The sequence below is a fragment of the Pantherophis guttatus genome, chromosome 13, assembly GCF_059756535.1.
Source record: "Pantherophis guttatus breed Tessera chromosome 13, ASM5975653v1, whole genome shotgun sequence".
Classification (NCBI taxonomy): Eukaryota; Metazoa; Chordata; class Lepidosauria; order Squamata; family Colubridae; genus Pantherophis; species Pantherophis guttatus.
This window is the reverse complement of record NC_142075.1, coordinates 6472784-6493461: the sequence shown is the minus strand read 5'-3', so window position 1 is coordinate 6493461 and position 20678 is coordinate 6472784.

Sequence of the window (20678 nt, the reverse complement as noted above, 5' to 3'; positions counted from 1 at the left end):
ATGTCCAGGATGCGAGGGGTCTGTAAATATTTTCACAGCCCTCTTTGACTCACAGGTCTTCAATGGAAGGCAGGTTAGTAGCAACTGTTTTTTCTGCAGTTCTAATTATCCGTTGAAGTCTGTCTTGTTGGGTTGTAGAACCAAACCAGACAGTTATAGAGGTGCAGACGACAGACTCAATAATTCTGGCATAATCTTTTGTAAATTAAAAGCAATTTCACCACATGCAGGGTGTTTTCCTGAGTTACCATATGTGAAAAAGGCAAAACAACATAGTCCATGACATCTCAAAAGAGAAATGCAATGCAAAAAGCAAGTGAACAGAAATCCCCTAAAAATGCCATTAAGTTTTAAATTTAGTCCTTGGAATCCAGCCCAGGAGTTGTGTCCTTTATGACCTTGATAAATGCCAAGTATCCTAAGACTTTGTTTATGCTTTCATACGATAAGCCCTCTGGAAATTTAGACTAGCTACTGTTTCATTTTTAGCACACCCAGATCTTAACTTCCCCACTTTCTGTTCAATTTTTATACTTTATTCAATATATATTTCACACTGTTGTCATAGATTTTGCTTTGTTTAGCCATGATGGCGCAGTGGTTAGAATGCAGTATTGCAGGCTGACTCTGCTTGCTGCCAGCAGTTCGATCCTGACCAGCCCAAGCTTGACTCAGTCTTCTTTCCTTCCGAGGTCGGTAAAACGAGGACCCAGATTGTTGGGGGCAAGATGCTGATCCTGTAAACCGCTTAAAGAGGGCTGTAAAGCACCGTGAAGCGGTATATAAGCCTTAAGTGCTGTTGCTATTGAAATATTTTAATGTAGTTTACCCTGTATAACTTGGTCAAAGAGCAGTGATGCGATTCTAATGAAGAATACTGTTTGAAGGAACTGCTTGCAATTTATTAAGTTTCCTTCTGACCTGCAAATTCAATCAAGCAGAACAAACGTTGCATCTCTGATAAGCCAAACGTTACGTGCTTCTGTATAAAAGACTACAGGAAAACCCAACAGAGTGCACTCAAAAGACGTAACATTTTATGTGGAGTGTGTGCTTTCAAACTTTGGAGTCTAACCAAAACTGGTGGAAAAAAAGATACCTCCTTAACCTGCAGAACATGCTGCATTTCTTCATTTAACGTCTTTAGCTAATTCTGCCTTGTCTATTGCTAATATTTTTAATATCCAGCTGCAATCATTTCCTTTACAGCAATAACTCACTGAATTGGACTCTTCTAAGCGATATAACTTATTTCATTTTAAAGTCCTGTCCTTGGTGGGTTGGAGATAAATCACATCTTTTTCAGCCTCCTTTTTCAGGCGGAAACAGCTCTAAAAGTGAATAACTCATCAGAGGTTGTAGCAAATTAACATGGAAAAAGGGGGGGGGGGATTCCAAAGGTTTGTAGAAAAAGGCAGGCAGGCAAGACTATTAAGAGCACACATGAGTTTAATCTAAAGCAGGCAAGACCAATAAATACTCCTTTGAGATAAAATCCAGGGAAGAGCTGATAAAGGTAAACACATTTTAAAATACTTCTTGCAAGTTTGCAAAGCACAATCGTGTGTGTGTGTGTGTGTGTGTGTGTGTGTGTTGTGTATTCTGCCACTGCTGATTATAGTATGTTTAAACAGCAAAGCACATAGGCTTTGGCTGATCTAAAAATAACACAAAATCCCTACTGCAAAGCAGCTGTAAGGTTTTGACAATATCTTAAATTTGCTCTCCACACCGACTCAACATAATTTTAATTTTTTTTCTTGCTTAAATGAATTTGAACCTGGCAGATCATAACTATTTGGTAAACCTCAATATACCATAGCACAGTTTTAGCAAAACGTGTGTGAATCCAGTGGCTAAAAGGCAGCTTCGTATGATGGGTTTTTTTTTAAAAAAAGAGCAGCTTCAGATGAAAATATTCATAAGGAAGATTTAATCTTAACGGCTCGCTCCAGAAGTTGTGGGTGCTCCCATTACTGGAGGTTTTTAAGAAGAGGTTGTCCAGAATGGTGTGGGGTCTCCTGCTTGAGCAGGGAAGCAGACCAGAAGACCTCCAAGGCAGGGGGGAAATCTACTTACCTTCTTTACCGGTTCGGAAGTGCACTCACCTGCGCATTACTTCCTGGTTAAAATCAGGAAGTAACGACATCAGAGCTGGTGGGCGGAGCCTTGCACCGCCATCGCTACAGGTTCTCTGAACCATCGGCCACAATCGCTACCGGATTGCCCGATCCGGTCCGAACCAGGAGCATTTCACCGCTGCTCCAAGGTCCCTTCCAACTCTGTTACTCTGTTATGCAATCCTCAAGCTACAATTGATTTCTCTTTTAAGCCACATAACAACATTTTGGCTGAGTGTATTAGATGAACTTGCCAGTGTGGCTGACAACATTACGTAAAGGCTCAGCGTCCCAATGTCATGCAAAGCAATGCTAAAGAGCTAGCAAGGGCATATGTGCTACCAACCTGTTCCCTGTCACACGAAGCTTAGATATCCCAGGTAGAACTTTACCTGAGGACATTTCAGGGGTGAAATGCTCCCGGTTCGGACCGGATCGCCCGATCCGGTAGCAACGGAGGTGGGTGGTTCGGAGAACCGGTAGCAAAAATCCCTGCCCCCCTCCCCCATGCCCAGCTGAGCCACACAATCATCAGAGGCTTTTTTTTTTACTTTTAAAAGCATTTTTTCTACAACGTCTTCGGCCAAAAAAATGCTTTTAAAAGTAAAAAAAAAAAGCCTCTGATGATCGCATGGCTCAGTTGGGATCATCAAAGGCTTTTAAAATAAAAAAAAACCCTTTTTTTCTTTTAAATGCCTCTCACGATCCAAGCTGAGTAGCTTGATCGGCAGAGGCATTTAAAAGAAAAAAAGTCTTTGCCGATCAGGCAACTCAGCTGGGATCGTCAGAGCCTTTTGAAAGCATTTTTTACAACCTCTTCGCTGAAGAGGTTGTAGAAAAAATGGTTTAAAAATTTTTTTAAAAAAAATATGGCCATGCCCACCCAGTCACATTACCTCCCCACCAAGCCACGCCCACAGAACCGGTAATAACAAATTTTAGATTTCACCACTGGGCCATTTATATTGTGCAAACCAAGAGCAGCTACATTTGTCTACCTGTACGAAACGTGATTTGAGATTTTTATCAAACCTTGGTGTCAAATCCCCCCTTTTGTGCACCCAAAAATGGCATCTGCTATGGATTTGTGTCCTCAGTGACTTCTCCAGTGGGATTCCGGTTGCTAACCATGCACAGCGCAGTGTATTCAAATGTTTTCAAATCAAGGCAATATTGTGACTAACTTGGGTTCAATTTCTTGGCACCCTGAAGTAGAGGTGGGATGCTAGAACAAGCTGTACCACACAATTCCAGGCTCAAGTGACTTCCCAGTCATTACAAGACCGCCTTCTGCCACCGATTGCCTCCCACCGACTGGTACGCTCACACAGAGAGGGACTCCTCAGGGTGCCGTCAGCCAAACAATGTAGACTGGTGACCCCCAGGGGGAGAGCCTTCTCTGTGGGGGCCCCTGCCCTCTGGAATGAATTACCCCCGGACATACAAAGGATCCCCGACCTCCGTGCCTTCCGTCGTGCAGTGAAGACCCTGTTATTCCAGCAAGCCGCTCTGATGGGATAAATGATTTTAATTTGGTTTTAATAGGGTTTTAAAAATTGGTTTTAAAATGAGAGTTTTAAATTCGGCCTATGATTTAATTATTTTAATCTGCTTTTAAATTTTATTTTTGTACATTGTTTTTATTATGGCTGTTCACCGCCCTGAGACCTTCGGGAGAAGGGCGGTATATAAATAAAATAAAATAAAATAAAATAAATAAAATAAAATAAAATAAAATAAAATAAAATAAAATAAAATAAAATAAAATAAAATAATAAAATAAAATAAAATAAAATAAAATAATAAAATAAAATAAAATAAAATAAAATAAAATAAAATAAAATAAAATAAAATAAAATAAAATAAAATAAAATAAAATAAAATAAAATAAAATAAAATAAAATAAAATAAAATAAAATAAAATAAAATAAAATAAAATAAATACATACATACATACATACATACATACATACGAGGTCCAACTAACCTGGCAGTGGCGAGGTATGATGGAAGTTGTAGTTCAAGCAACACCTGGAGATTTGCAAGTCCCTCCAATGATGGCACATACAACAATCAAGACAAACAGGAAACAACCACCTAGCCAAGGAACCCCCAAGGACACTCCCACCAATGCTAACGGAGCAAGCCGACTGTATATAGAAAGAGGACAAAACCCTTCTGGCACTGATGATGTTACCTCATTTGGTAATGAAACATCTGCAAGAAAACTACCAAATTCAGAGAGTACCAAGAACCCCATTTTCCTCCTCCTCCTCCTCCTCCTCCTCTGTGATAAATGATTAAGGTAACTAGGTATGTCTACTTACCTAGACGTGGTAACTAGAGAATTAGGTAACTAGGGTAGTTGTGACCTTGAGTAGTTAGTAGAGAATTTCTCCTTCCCATGAAGAAGGTTAAAAAAACCCAAACCTAGTCCAATTTCTTTCGTCCAGCCAATCTGGAAAAGCTTCAGTGGGGTGTTCCTTCTTTAGGTTTCCTCTTGGGATTGAGTGAGAAACATAGAATACTCAGGGGTTTGTGGTGCTCTCCAAGGTTGGTGGTTTTCTCACAGACGTTTCATGACCCAATTAGGGAATATCATCAGTGCTAGAAGAGAGTGGAGTTGGTGGAGAGGAGGCAGAGAAGGAAGACGGTGAGGTTCTTGGTGCTCTCTGAACTTGGTTGTTTTCGTGCAGACGTTTCATTACCCAGGTAGGTAACATCATCAGCTCAAACCCCACACCCTTCTAGCACTGTTGATATTCTTCTTCCTCCTCCTCCTCCTCCTCCTCCTCCTCCTCCTCCTCCTCCTCCTCCTCTTCTTCTTCTTCTTCTTCTTCTTCTTCTTCTTCTTCTCCTCCTCCTCCTCCTCCTCCTCCTCCTCCTCCTCCCCCCCCCTTCTAGCACTGATGATGTTACCTAGTTTGGCTCATAAAACGTCAGCAAGAAAACAACCAAGCTCGGAGAGCACCAAGGTCCCCACAGTCGTTGTCCTCCTCCTCCTCCTCCTCCTCCTCCTCCTCCTCCTCCTCCTCAAAAACCCCACTCCGTTCTAGCACTGATGATGTTACCTAGCTGGGTCATGAAATGTCTTCAAAGAATCACCCAAACTCAGGGAGCGCCAAGGATCCCTATAATTCAACCCTGGGCTACAAATCTTCTCTTCTATTGATAACACACCGCATCATTAGACCGAGCATTAGTCTTAGAACGCTGCACAAACCAAGTGGCATCTTATTGATTTACGTAGGACTAGCTGTTGTTGTTTTTCCACTTGGACCTGAAGAGGAGTCAGCGAGGACATCGGAGTCCATTAGGAACCCGGCCTCCTCCTTTCATGAAAACAAACTCAGGAGGTTTCTCAACACGGCCATTTATTTACCCTCTCTGTTTCAGCTCTCTGCTTAATTGTCTGTTTGCTAGAGCAGAGTTGCCTTAATGCAGTTTCAAAGCACAGCAAAGACAGATGTGGGGAATGCAGCAGTCCAAACATTGATTATAGTGGTAGGAAACCCAGTTATGCTGTATTATGTTTTAAGAGCCTTGGTAGTACAGTGGTCTAAGGCACCCTGTTATTAAGCTGGTTATTAAGACCAGCTGCCTGCAATTACTGCAAGTTCAATTCTCACCAGGCTCACCAGGCTCAAATAGAGAGGGTAAATAAAAGAGCCTTGATAGTACAGGGGTTTAAGGCACCCTGTTATTAAGCTGGTTATTAAGACCAGCTGCCTGCAATTACTGCAGGGTTCGAATCTCGCCAAGGCTCAAGGTTGACTCAGCCTTCCATCCTTTCTAAGGTAGGTAAATTGAGGACCCAGTTTGTGGGGGCAATAAGCTGACTTTGTATAAATATACAAAAAGGATGAAGGCTATTGCTGAGCACATTGTAAGCTGCCCTGAGTCTCCGAAGAAGGGCGGCATATAAAATCAAATTTAAAAAAAAAAAAAAGAACTAAACTCGGGGGGGGGGGGTGGGAAGAATAGGCAGAGGTTTGCTAACTTGAGAGCCTGCCCTTCTCACTCAGGAAGCGTTGGATCCTGGAGAGCGAAAGAAGTTAAAAAGGCAAATCAGATAATCCTCTCCTTGGCTCTCTATGGGAAATAAATCTTTTAAAAGGGCACTATTTAGCCAAGGGGGAAAAAAACATGATTCTGAAATGGTAGAAGATTCTTTCTGCAGCTCAGGATTGAACGCTGGAGTCCTTGGTGCTCTCTGTAGCTTGCTTGGTTGCCTGCCTACATTTCATTACCCAACTGGGTAACATCATCAGCGCCTCGATGATGCCCTAATGGAGCACTGATGATGTTACCTAGTTGGGTAATGATACGTCTGCAAGAAAGCAGTCAAGCTCGGAGAGCACCCAAGGAATCCTCAGCTAAATTTTCCTAATCGAGGAACTACCATGGAGAAAAACCACACCCCCACCAACATTGGCAAGACAAACCGCTTGTACATAAAGAGAAGACAAATTCCATTCTCTTCTAGCACTGATGATGTTACCTAGTTGGGTAATTAAACGTCTGCAAGAAAACAACCAAGCTCAGAGAGCACCAAGGACTCCTTATGTATAACTCACTATTGTCAGAGTCATTGGAGCCAGTGTCGCTGAAATGGGCTTTTTATATCGTGTTTCTCTGAAAATAAGACCCTGTCTTACATTTTTTTGAACCCCAAAATAAGCGCTTGGCCTTATTTTGGGGGGAGGTCTTATTATTTTGGGGCTTGTGGAGCAAGATGGGGCTCCTCTTGCCGTCTTACCTGATTTCCACCTCTGTCTGCCTAACCCAGAGGTCGGCAACCTTAAACACTAAAAGAGCCACAAAGGTCCTAAATGGAAGTCCTCGCATTCAATTCTGGACCCAGCCGGAAGTCCAGTTCCCCCATCATAGAATCTCCTCCTAGCGCAGCGTCCTTTTTCCTCTGCCGACCGGAAGTCCGGTTCCCACACCATCGAGTCTCCTCCTAGCATGGCGTCCTTTTTCCACTACCTGTCCTAACTGAAAGCCCTATCAATTGTGGAGCCGACCGGCAACAGGGAGCCACAGCAGAGGGATGAAAGAGCCACATGCGGCTCCAGAGCCGCAGGTTGCTGACCCCTGCCCTAACCAGAAGAAATGGCAGGGACCAGCTGTGGATGTGCTTAAATATTTTCAGGGAGGGCTTGTTTTCAGGGGGGCTTATTTTAGCGCATGTGCTCAAAAGGCTGATTGGACTTATTATTTAGGGAGGTCTTATTTTGGGGGGAACAGGGTAGAAAGACAATTCTAGAGAACAATCCACATAATCAGTTGCAGTAACAAAATATGGGCCAACACATAGATTTCTCTGTGTGTGGAGACAATGCCTTTATGAGCAGCAAATCCGGTGCCAGGCTTCAAGTTTGTAAAAATGGTTACAAATCAAGAAAAAAAAGCAGGAAAACATGATGGGTGCTTAAATCTTATCCAATCACACTCACGGTCTTCATATTGGAATAGTCAGCAATAAAATAAAACGAATAGGTGTGAATTTTGCAACCAGGAAATAATGTTTGAGTCCCACCCAGCTTTTTTTTTAAAAAAATAATTTTTATTGCACTTATTAAAATATAAAATGTGACTGAAAATGAAATTAGTGGGAAAGGAAGAGAGAAGTGTAGGATTAAGAGGAAAAAAAGAAAAGCACAGACTTCTGACTTTCTCTAGTGCTATCGAATAAAATAACATGTCAGCCTCTACTTTTTACTTTTTCATATTTAATGAAAGAGTAAAAAGTTTGCTGCAGCTGCCAAAAAAGCCAACACGGTTCTAGGCTGCATTAAAAGAGGGATAGAATCAAGATCACATGAAGTGTTAATACCACTTTATAATGCCTTGGTAAGGCCACACTTGGAATCCTGCATCCAGTTTTGGTCGCCACGATGTAAAAAGGATGTGGAAACTCTGGAAAGAGTGCAGAGAAGAGCAACCAAGATGATTAGGGGGCTGGAGGCTAAAACATATGAAGAAGGGTTGCTGGAACTGGATATGTCTAGTTTAATAAAGAGAAGGACTAGGGGAGACATGATAGCAGTCTTCCAATATCTCAGAGGCTGCCACAAAGAAGAGATGGTCAACCTATTTTCCAAAGCCCCTGAGAGCAGGACAAGAAGCAGTGGATGGAAAGTAATCAATGAGAGCAGCAACCTAGAACTAAGAAGATATTTTCTGACACTTAGAACAATTAATCAGTGGAACAACTTGCCTCCAGAAGATGTGAATGTTGCTCCAACATTGGAAGTTTTTAAGAAGAGATTGGACAAACATTTGTCTGAAATGGTATTGGGTTTCCTGCCTGAGCAGGAGGTTTATTTATTTATTTATTTATTTTATTGGTTCGATTTATATGCGGCCCTTCTCCGGAGACTCAGGGCAGCTTACAATGCGTTAAGCAATAGCCTTCATACTTTTTGTATATACCTGCTTAGTAGGGCTTTCCCCGCCCCCCCCTAAGCAGTGTTCTGTTTTATACAAAGTCAGTTTATTGCCCCCACAATCCGGGTCCTCATTTTACCTACCTCGAAAGGATGGAAGGCTGAGTCAACCTTGAGCCTGGTGAGATTTGAACTTGCAGTAATTGCAGGCAGCTGGTGTTACTTAACAGTGCTTTAGTCTGCTGCGCCACCAAGGCTCCATGTGTCAGCGCCTCAGCGCTGGCATAGAGAGGAGAGAGATAATTTCTAAACTTTTGCCCGCTAAATCCCTTTGAAGTCGGGTTGTCGTGGAAATGAGGAGGGGGAAGACATTCCTGGGAAATGACGTGACAAGAAGTCTGGAGAATGACTTGGAAGATAGCCAATGAGAAGCAGAGAATTGGGAATCGGAAAGGGAGGGATTGGGGGGCAAGAGGTCAGTCTTGTCCGCATCGAGTCATGATCCGGTGGCTGTGCTCAATTAAAGAAAAGATTTCCTTAAAGATTGGCAGTTTGGAAATTCATTTATTTTGAGATAGCATCGAAGTCTGACACCATGTACTGTACCATGTACCATGTACCATGTACCATGTACCATGTACTGTATGTACCAAGCATCCAAATTTTAACGACATGACCATGAAGATAAGTGTGAGAATCAGTCACAAATCAGTTTTTTCAGCGCCGTTGTAACTTCAAATGGTCACTAAACAAATGCTTGTAAAACGAAGACTGCCCTGTAAAAATGGAAGGCTATTTTTTTTTTTTTTTTTTGCAAGGCAAGAAAAACATCTGAGAAAGTGCCAGGGGAGACTGATACCACCTGCATGCAAAATGTTGTCTTTTGCCTCATTAAATCCGGCTATAAAATCTCTCCTCCATCTTTTCCCTCTTCTGGGCTTCTCTCCCCCACCCCCCACCCCTTCTCCCACCCCTCCCTAGCTTCACTCCACTTTTCTGCCTGACTTTCAGCTTTCATAACCTAATCAGGCATTTTACTGGGTGAAACATCTCTATTAAGGCCCTCATTTCGCAGTCGTGCGACACAAAAACAGGGCCATAATTGAAGCTGTATAATTGACGCAACGGGCGGACTATCAGAGAGGGCCCCATTAGCCAGGTCACTTCATTAGCATACATTACATTCAACAAGATTGCTCTCTTCACCTCTGATTTATTAATGGGTTAATCCGGCCCCTCTGCTTGCATGTTCAGCTGCTTCCCTGCGAGAGAAGGAGGAGAGTTTGCATGGCTGCCAGCAAAGCATCACTGCTGGGAAAAGCAATCAGCATTTCAGGCTGGTTGCAACAGCATTGACCTGGTTCGCTTATAGCAAGAGCCAGAACACTTAGACTTACTGTATTTTTCGGAGTATAAGACGCGCCTTTTTCCCCCCTTAAAAGGGGGTGAAAATTTGGGTGCGTCTTATACACCGAATGAGCTCCGCCCACCCATTGGCCCCCCCACTCTTTGGCCTCTGCCTCCCAGCAGTTTACCTCCTTGCAGCAAGCAGCAAAAAGAAACAGCTCGTTTCAGCTTCAGCACAGCCTAATTAGCACAAGTTGATTGAATCGGCCTCCCAACTCTCAGCTGTTTTGCTCTCAGCTGTTTTGCAGGGGCCTCTGCTGCTTGCTGCAAGGAGGTAAATTGCGGGAGCAGATTTTTTTTTTTTCCTTGTGCTAATCAAGCTATGCTGAAAACGAAAATGAAAGTAAAGCAGGCTGTTTTGCTGTTTGCTGCAACCAGGCAAAATTGCTGGGAGGCAGATTTCTTTTTTTTTTTGTTTTCCTCACCAAAAAAGGTAGGTGTGTTTTATAGTCCACAGCATCTTATACTCCGAAAAATATGGTATATACTGCTTCACAGTGCTTTACAGCCCTCTCTAAACGGTTTACAGAGTCAGCCTCTTACCCCCAACAATCTGGGTCCTCATTTTATTGACCTCAGAAGGATGGAAGGCTGAGTGAACCTTGAACCAGTCAGGATCGAACTTCTGGCAGTCGGCAGACATAGTCTGCAATATTGCATTCTAACCACTGTGCCATCATGGCAATAGAATAGAACAGAACAGAACAGAACAGAACAGAACAGAACAGAATAAGCTTATATGGTTTGCTTAGAGCAGTGGTTCTCAACCTGTGGGTCGGGACCCCTTTGGGGGTCGAACGACCCTTTCACAGGGGTCACCTAAGACCATCGGAAAATACATATTTTCAATAGTTTTAGGAATAATTTTATGGTTGGGGGTCACCACAACATGAGGAACTGTATTAAAGGGTCGCAGCATTAGGAAGGTTGAGAACCACTGGCTTAGAGCAAGAGCCACGGTGGCTCAGTGGTTAGAGTGCAGTACTGCAGGCTACTTCTGCTGACTGCCAGCTGCCTGTAATTTGGCAGATCAAATCTCAACAGGCTCAAGGTTGACTCAGCCTTCCATCCTTCTGAGGTGGGTAAAATGAGAACCCAGATTGTTGTGGGCAAGATACTGACTCAATGAACCGCTTAGAGAGGGATGTAAAAGCACTGTAAAGCGGTATATAAGTCTAAGTTCTAAACAGCATTTAGACTTATATATCACTTCATAGTGTTTTACAGCCCTCTCTAAGCAGTTTAGCAGAGTCAGCCTATTGTCCCCCAACAATCTGGATCTTCATTTTACCCACCTCGGAAGGATGGAAGACTGAGTCAACCTTGAGCCAGTCAGGATCGAACTGCTGGCAGTCGGCAGAAGTAGCCTGCAATACTGCATTCTAACCACTGCGTCACCACGGCTCTTAATCCAGCTAGGATGCATATCATAAGTAGGCAGGGAATCTCCAACAGGCATTGTTTCTATCCGCCTGACCTTGTTCAGCAGGATGGGCATGCTGCGATCCTGTTGACCAGGGAATGCCAGCTGATGTGGGCAATCATACCATTGCCCACTGGGTAAATGGGTGTGGAGCAGGGGTGAAATCCAGCAGGTTCTGACAGGTTCTGGAGAACCGGTAGCAGAAATTTTGAGCAGTTCGGAGAACCGGTAGCGGAAAATTTGAATAGTTCAGAGAACTGGCAAATACCACCTCTCCCTGGCCCCAGAGTGGAATGGAGATGAGCAAGGACTGTCCCCTCCTGATCCCCAACCATGGAGAGTGGAGAAAAGGTGGGAACAGTGCAGGCCAACCCGACAACTCAGGAGGAGAGCACCCCGCCCCTCTTCACAAAGCTTTTTACTACTGGTTCTGTGGGCGTGGCTTGGTGGGCGTGGTGTGGCTTGGTGGGCATGGCAGGGGAAGGATACTGCAAAATCTCCATTCCCACCCCACTCCAGGGGAAAGATACTGCAAAATCCCCATTCCCACCCCACTCCTGGGGGAAAGATATTGCAAAATCTTCATACCCACCCCCACTCTGGGGCCAGCCAGTGGTGGTATTTGCCGGTTCTCCGAACTGCTCAAAATTTCCACTACCAGTTCTCCAGAACCTGTCAGAACCTGCTGGATTTCACCCCTGCTCCAAGGATCCTTCCAACTCTGTTGTTCTGTAACAGGAAACTCATCTGGCCTTTACGTCCGCTTCCTGCCTTTGGTCCAGTCCAATCAGCCAATTCTTTTGTTCCCGACTCTTTCTGAAAAGAACCCAGTCCCACCAGGCCACACGCCCATCTCCCTATCGAAAGAGGAAACATGAATTATTCAAGAAAGACACAGAATGCCAGAAGCGGTCAATTATTTTATGTCCGGGCATAAAATCTGAATTCAACCCACCAGAATTCAGAGAGTGGAAGAGACCAAGTCATCCCACCCACCTCGGATGAATCGCCAAAGGCAAATCCAAGAAAAATATCCAGAGCCTGTTCTGTGTTCTCTTTTTTTGTCAAAAATTTCTTGCTAGGTTACCTTCCCTCTTTGTGGTGTTTTTTCTCTCTCTGTCTCAAAGACAGACCAGCGACTGCTCCCTATGCTAATTAATATGCATGAATTATCGCATAATTAGTTGCTGGAGATAACCCTTCTCTAACGAGATGCCACGGAGCAGCCCACGCGAGGCTAACGGCTGCCTTTCGAGCGAGCCCACGCGAGTCTTTCCTGGTGGGGCGGGTAATGTTTTTTAAGTCCCCCCCATTTCGTAAAAGAAAAGGGAGCGATTTGAATAATATGCAAATGGAGTGGATGTTATTAACAGGGTGCCAAGGTTTGACAGTTTATGTTATTGTGGAAATAAATGAGTTTTGACACAAATAAGTTAGAAATGCATTGATTTTTCTTCCCCTCTTTTGAGCAAATGCCGTAATGAGATGCTACACACGGCACCTTGCATTTGGAAAAGTTTTGATGAGTATTAGAAGGAAATATAACATCGGATCAATTATTAATGGAGTCGTTAATGCATTCCATGGTGTAACAATAATTATTTCTCTCCCAGGTTCCGGCAGCCCAGGCTTCGGATATTGAACACAATCAAGCAGACACAATCACCTCTGATGCGGATTGTTCTGCTTTGCATATTTAATCTCCCCAAATCAAAACGCACAGCAGAGAGCCAAAATATGAATGTCCTGATCAGAAGCACTAGAGATCAAAACGCTGCAAAGAGAACGAGGGCTGAGTTTAACGGGCACTGACAAATATTATTTGAGCCTCCTCCTTATCATCTGTCCTTTTCTATTATGACTCCCCAGTGAATGAAAACCCATTAGCCTGGATGAAATGTGCACCTGTGTGTTCTCGGAGCCTGGTTTTGTATCCGGGAATGCTTTCGAGTTGACCAGTGCGTCTCACTTTTGGACAGAGAATTTCCACCAAATATCTCTTGCCCTGGCATTTTGGTCCAAAGAGAACATGGCAAAGAGGCGTCCGGTGAGCCATCACTGCCTACAGCCAAGCATCTGTTTGAAAGGATTGCCAGCAACCTTCTCCACAGCTGAGGGACCCAGAGTTGATCCAGTCCATCGGCGGTTGCCAGCTGTCTCTGTTTTCCATTCAGGAGAGATTGTTGGAAGGATCACTCCGGAATCCCAGAAGGTGGTCAGCTGACCTCTGTCTGACCACCTTGTGGGATTCCGGAGAGATCCTTCCAACAATCATGCTTTTATAAGCTGTACATTTCAACAGAGGGCCACCTTAGGCTCAGAAGAAGTCATTTGCCATCTGATTGTTTTGCACGGCTTCATAGCAATAGAATCAGTGTTATTGTTATTGCTACAAAGGACCATGTAATTGGGATGACAGGATGACCTATAAATATGGAGCAGGGAATAATAATAATATTCATTAGAATAGAATAATAGAATGGAAGAATGGGATGGGATGGAATGGAGTAGAATAGAATAGAAATAAATGGAATGGAATGGAATGGAATGGAATGGAATGGAATGGAATGGAATGGAATAGAATAGAATAGAATAGAATAGAATAGAATAGAATAGAATAGAATAGAATAGAATAGAATAGAATAGAATAGAATAGAATAGAATAGAAAATATGGAATGGAATGGAATGGAATGGAATGGAATAGAATAGAATAGAATAGAATAGAATAGAATAGAAAATATGGAATGGAATGGAATGGAATGGAATAGAATAGAATAGAATAGAATAGAAAATATGGAATAGAATAGAAAAGAAAATATAGAATGGAATGGAATGGAATGGAATGGAATGGAATAGAATAGAATAGAATAGAATAGAATAGAATAGAATAGAATAGAATAGAATAGAATAGAATAGAATAGAATAGAATAGAATAGAATAGAATAGAAAATATGGAATGGAACGGAACGGAACGGAACGGAACGGAACGGAACAGAACAGAACAGAACAGAATAGAATAGAATAGAAAATATGGAATAGAATAGAATAGAATAGAATAGAATAGAATAGAATAGAATAGAATAGAATAGAATAGAATAGAATAGAATTCTTTATTGGCCAAGTGTGACTGGACATACAAGGAATTTGTCTCTGGTGCATAAGCTCTCAGGGTATATATAAGCATTGTGATAAATTATGATCATAAACATAGAATACATTCATCATAAATCATAAGATACAACTCTCAGTGGCAGTCATAGGATACTAACTAAATAAGCAATCAACATAAATCATACTAGGATACTAACGTCCCAAAGGTACTTTTTCCAAGAGGCAACTGGACTTTCTTTTTCTTTGAAGACGTTTTCCTTCTCATCCAAGAAGCTTCTTCAGCTCTGACTGGATGGTGGGGAATGGAATCCTTCCAAATATACGTGTCCCTGGATAATGACGCGAGATCAAATTTGGGTTGGAAACCGGGACCAGAGATTTACTCTTCTTGAACTCGGTGCCTTTGATTTCTGGCTCTCCTTTGGCTCTAAGTGGCCTCTCCTCATCAAAGCAATGACATATTTCGGTTGCAACACTCTTCGATTAGACGCAGCCTAGCCAGGCAGTGGCAGGGGGCAAATGAGTTTGTTACGTTTGCCAAGCAAGAATTTGAGTTATTCTTTTCTGCTGCATTAGACAAATGCAATGGACCGGCTTCTAATCGTGCAAAGCTCCATAAATAAAATCTGAAATGGGCCATGTTGATGCCATTTCCCCTTTCTCTCCTCCTTTCTTTTTTTACAGCTGAACTAGAAAGAGCGGCCGGTAACAAAAAAGCAAAAAGATAAATAAAATGGAATGAAAGGCTAGGCGTTGGTGTTACAGAAACTGACTTCCCGGAATGATTGACGTGTCACTCTTAACAGCGAGAGGAGGAGTGTTTAAGAGCTATTTTGAGAAAAACCGTTTTCTTGCTTCAGAGGGGATTTCCCTCCCCCCCCCCCATTTTCAGCCCTCTTGAGTTTTCAGCAGTTGTGAAAGGACAAAGCCAGAGGTAGGGAAGAGTTGCCAGGTGGGGGGGAGAGAGAGGGAGAGAGGGGGGGAGAACAAGAGAGAGAGAGAACAAGAGAGAACAAGAGAGGGAGAGAGAACATGAGAGAGGGGAAGGGAGAGGGAGAGAAAATGAGAGAACAAGAAAGAGAGGGGGAGAGAGAATGAGAGAGGGAGAGAGAGGGAGAATTAGAGAACAAGAAAGAGAGGGAAAGAGAGAGGGAAAGGGAGAACAAGAGAGAGAGAATGAGAGAACAAGAAAGAAAGAGAGAGAATGAGAGAACAAGAAAGAAAGAAAGAGAGAATGAGAGAACAAAAAGAGAGAGAGAGAGAATGAGAGGACAAGAAAGAAAGAAAGAGAAAGAAAGCAAGAAAGGAAAAAAGAAAGATGGAGGGAGAGTGAATGAGAGAACAAGAAAGAAAGAAAGAAAGAAAGAAAGAAAGAAAGAAAGAAAGAGGGAGAGAGAATGAGAGAACAAGAGAGAGAGAATGAGAAAATGAGAGAGAAAGAACAAGAAAGAGAGGGAGGGAGGGAGGGAGAAAATGAGAGAACACGAAAGAGAGGGAAGGGAAAGAGAGAGAGAGAGAATGAGAGGACAAGAAAGAAAGAAAGAGAAAGAAAGCAAGAAAGGAAAAAAGAAAGATGGAGGGAGAGTGAATGAGAGAACAAGAAAGAAAGAAAGAAAGAAAGAAAGAAAGAAAGAAAGAAAGAAAGAAAGAAAGAGGGAGAGAGAATGAGAGAACAAGAGAGAGAGAATGAGAAAATGAGAGAGAAAGAACAAGAAAGAGAGGGAGGGAGGGAGGGAGAAAATGAGAGAACAAGAAAGAGAGGGAATGAGAGAACACGAAAGAGAGGGAAGGGAAAGAGAGAGAGAGAGAGTGAGATCCACTTTGCTGGGTGTTTTAAGCCTTTTCTACATTCTTGGGTTGCATCCCTGCGGTGATCTACAGACCTCCGTGTCTGCTCCATTATACACTCAGTGTGCTTTCAGATTCACTTACCCCTACAATGCAGAGTGTGTCAGAGCAAAATCCATCAGAGGCTTATTATCGGCAGAGTGTGTGGGGGGGGGAGGAGTGGCAGGGGCGGGGGGGGGGGGAAAGCCTCAAATATGCCAGCGTCTCTAATCTGCCCCTTAAGATCAGCACTTCTCTTTGAAAACACGAAAGCTCAACAGACGATATTATTTTTGGACGCTCAGCAGTTTTGAAAAAAAAAAAAGCCTTACAAATCTTAACAATTGGGGAAGCCTTGGTGGTGCTAGTGGGTAAAGGCAACTCAAGGGGGAGAAAACTGCACCACTTCTGAGAAAAGACAGGAAAATGGGACTCTGGGAATAATAGTGATGGAATAATTGTTTGTGCATTGGTACTCTTTTTTCCCCCCAAGTTTTTTATTTTATATTTATACATATCAGTGCGTGAATAGTGTGATACCTGTATGTATCACACTATTGTGTGTATGTATGTATGGGTGTCATACATTTTGATACAAATAGACTCATTTTATTATTATATTATTACTCATGGTTATTACATTTTATTTTTATTGTTTCATATTGTTTAAACATACCTAATACTACCCCCTTCAATTTCTAAAGCTCCCTATTATTACATATATCTTGTTCTATATATACTATTATTCCCCTCTTATTTCTATCTCTATTTTAACTTCTTTTTCATGTCACCATAGTATTCAAAGACATTTCTTTTCTATCTTCCATCTTTCACCTGCTTTATTATTCGCATTTCCCTTCTTTAGCTCTTCACATCTATTTATATTAAAGTTTCATCCTTCATTCTTTCATTGTTCAGGGTTTCAATGTACAATTCTAATAGTGCATTTGTACTGTTAAAAAATTCTCTGGGAGAATTAGGTTGGCAGGATATAATACAGGTTAATGTTTAATTTACCCCAATTGAGCTCAAAATTTCTGTAGCCAAGTGTTGTGCTCCAGCTACAGACTCCAAAGAATGCAGCACGCACAAAGTCTGTACAAACCCTAGTTTACTAAAATAAAATCAGTTTTTTCTTCAAACAAAGGCTGTTAATTAATTTTCTTAACAGCCTGCAAGAATCCAAAGAATAAACAATCCTAATCTTACTATGGTTGGCAGAAAGCCCAGAAGCAATTTGCAAAGAACTAAGATCAAGGCACAAAGGTATATGAATTAAGTTGTTCCTTGCAAATTGCTTCAGTCGGCATTCTTCCTTAAATAGGCTAAGGGAGTGGCCAAATAGCCCCAAGCCTTACTCTTGAGGAGACCTCTTCCTGAGGAGCCACTCCTGCCTTTTGGCAGCTCTGCGCGCCCGTGCATCGAGAAGAGGCTCCTCCTCTTCTTCCTCTTCACTTATGGGAGCTTCTGGAGGTTCTGAAGGCCCTGGCTTCAGAGTGCCAGCTGCACAGGTCACATACAGGCCACAACAGCAAGTGAGACATTTGTTAAGTGAATTTTGCCCCATTTTACGAGCTTTCTTGCCACCGTTGTTAAGTGAATCACTGCAGTTGATAAGTTACTAACAGAGTTGTTAAGTGAATCAGGCTTCCCCATTGCCTTTGCTCGTCAGAAGGTCACAAAATGTGATCACGTGACCCCAGGACACTGCAACCGTCATCAATATGAGTCAGTTGCTAAGCATCTGAATTTTCATCATATGGCCATGGGGATGCTACAATGGTTGTAAGTGTGAAAAACGGTCATAGGTCACTGTTTTCAAATGCCATTGTAACTTCAAACGGTCACTAAAAGAATTGTTGTAAATTGAGGATTACCTGTATGGGTTGGAGTCTGAGGAACAGCATTTTCAGAGGTGGCCCTCTCAACATCTGAAGATCATTAGCAACTGGTGTGGCCGGCAAACAATGCCAAAGGAAACTACACAACTGCTCCCCAGGCTCCACTTTTGTTGTTTCCATCTCTCCCCTGTGATCTTTCTAAAAGAGCAGCAGTTAAACCAAAGAAATCTGAAGTCAGGATAAGGCATTATAGATAGGTGTCAAAATTGAACCCCAAAGAACAGGAAAGATCCATCGAAGAAAAACAGGCAGAGTGGGTGGTGGAGTTAAATGTGTCACCAGTTTAGAGTCCTTATGTTGCCAAAACAAATATACAAATTCAAAACAAATATACAAATTCAATAAAATAAAATAAATAAATAAAATAAATGAAACAGATCCAAGTCCGGTTTTGTTCTGCCCCAGCACAACAAACTCCGAACAAAACTCAGTTTACTTCAAAACGCAGTCTTTTTGCAAATGCAGGCTGTTAATAAAACGTTCTTAACAACCTGACAGAAATTCCACAGATAAGATAGAGTCTTACTAGAGTTGGCAGAAAGCCCAGAAGCCAGGTTTGCAGAGAAAATTCAAACTCAATGATCAGCGAACGAACGAACACACGTTGTTTCCTGCAGCTTTTAACAAGCTGTGTGCAAACTTAAATAGGCTAAGGGAGTGGCCAATTAGCCCCAAGCCTTACTCTCAAGGAGACCTCCTCCTGAGTAACCACTCCTGCCTTTTGGCAGCTCTGCGCGCCCGTGCATTGAGAAGAGGCTCCTCCTCTTCTCCCTCTTCACCCATGGAAGCTTCTGGAGGTTCTGAAGGTCCTGGTTGAATTCCTGCCTCTGGCACCACATCTTCTTCAGCCTCCTTGTTGTCCGACTCAAGCGCCGGCTGCACAAGCTGCTGGCGCGACACCACACCAGTCTCCTCGTCGTCGGGATCAGCAACAATCCGTGCAGGTTTCCCTTGAATTCCATTGACCCTTATCTAGTGCCTGTTTAGTGCTGACATTGACTTAATTCTTGTGTCTAGGCCTGAACAAATCTTCTATGCTACAACCTTACGTATGATCCTGATTCTTCATGCCTGACAGACTATGCCAATTCTCCTTGGGGTTTGCTGTGTTTTCTCATGTTCTGTTTATGTGCTCTCTCCAAGTGCACACAGAGTAACTGCCCAAAGGACTACCCAGAGCCAGAATCCTCCTGTTTTGTATTTTCCCATTGAGTGGACAACCGAGGCCCAAAAGGAGAGAAGTAAAGGAATAGGAAATGGGAATAACACAGGGGTCAAATTAAGGACAAGTTATACCATCCTGGTCCAATGGTTGTCCAGTTTATTTTTGCAAACCTCCAGAGTTACCGCGTTTTTCGGAGTATAAGATGCACCTTAGTTTTTGGGGAGGAAAATAAGAAAAAAGATGATTGGCAGGTGGATCGGCCTCCCAGAATACCCCCAATCAGCTGCTCCCAGAGGTGAATTTTAGCAACAGGTTCCTTGGTTGTGAGTTCTGTGCCTTGCTTTTTTTTTGCTTTTTTTTCCTCCCTCTGAAACTCTGTTTCAGAAAAAAACTTTTTTTCCTGCCTCTGAAAGCCTTCGAAACAGAGCTTCAGAAAAAAAGCCTCTGAAGCTCTGTTTGGGGGCTTCTTTTCTGAAGCTTCGTTTCTGATGCTTTTTTCAGCCTCTGAAACCTCCATTTGAGAAGCAGGGTGGGGCTATATTCGGAGTATAAGATGCACCCAGATTTTCATCCTCTTTTTTGGGGGGGGGGGAAGGTGCATCTTATACTCCGAAAAATACAGGATTTTTTTTTTTTTTAACTGAAAGTGACTGAGATACGCTTCCATGAAAATTTTTATCCCGTTTGGGAACTACTAGCTTCTACCTGATCAGCATCAGTCTACACCACACATTGGATGGAGAATTTTAAAAGTTTTATGCAGGTTTTGGACACCGTATGAGAAGAATGATATTAGGGGTAGTGAGACCTTCTTATACCAATTATTCTGTAACTGTTTCTGTCTTATTTTCATTGCAACAACACAAAATCTGGGCACTGCACAGGTAACAGCTGGCTTTAAATCTTGGAGAATGTATTCAGATAAAATCATGCATATTATAAGTAAAAATAGTGTCCCATCTAATAAAGCATTTAATGGTCAGGCAAGATGGATGGATGGATGGATGGATGGACGGACACATAAACAGATGACAGATGATAAATGGTAGGTAGGTAGGTAGGTAGGTAGATTAAATAGACTACCCTGTTTCCCTGAAAATAAGACCCAACCGGAAAAGAAGTCCTAGTATGATTTTTCAGGATGCTCGTAATATAAGCCCTACCCCCCAAAATAAGCCCTAGTTAAGATTGTCAGCCAGATGGATGCATTTAGTACCGTATTTCCCCAAAATAAGACCTAACCAGAAAATAAGCCCTAATGCATCTTTTGGAGCAAAAATTAATATAAGACCCGGTCTTGTTTTTGGGGAAACACAGTAAATAGACTAAAT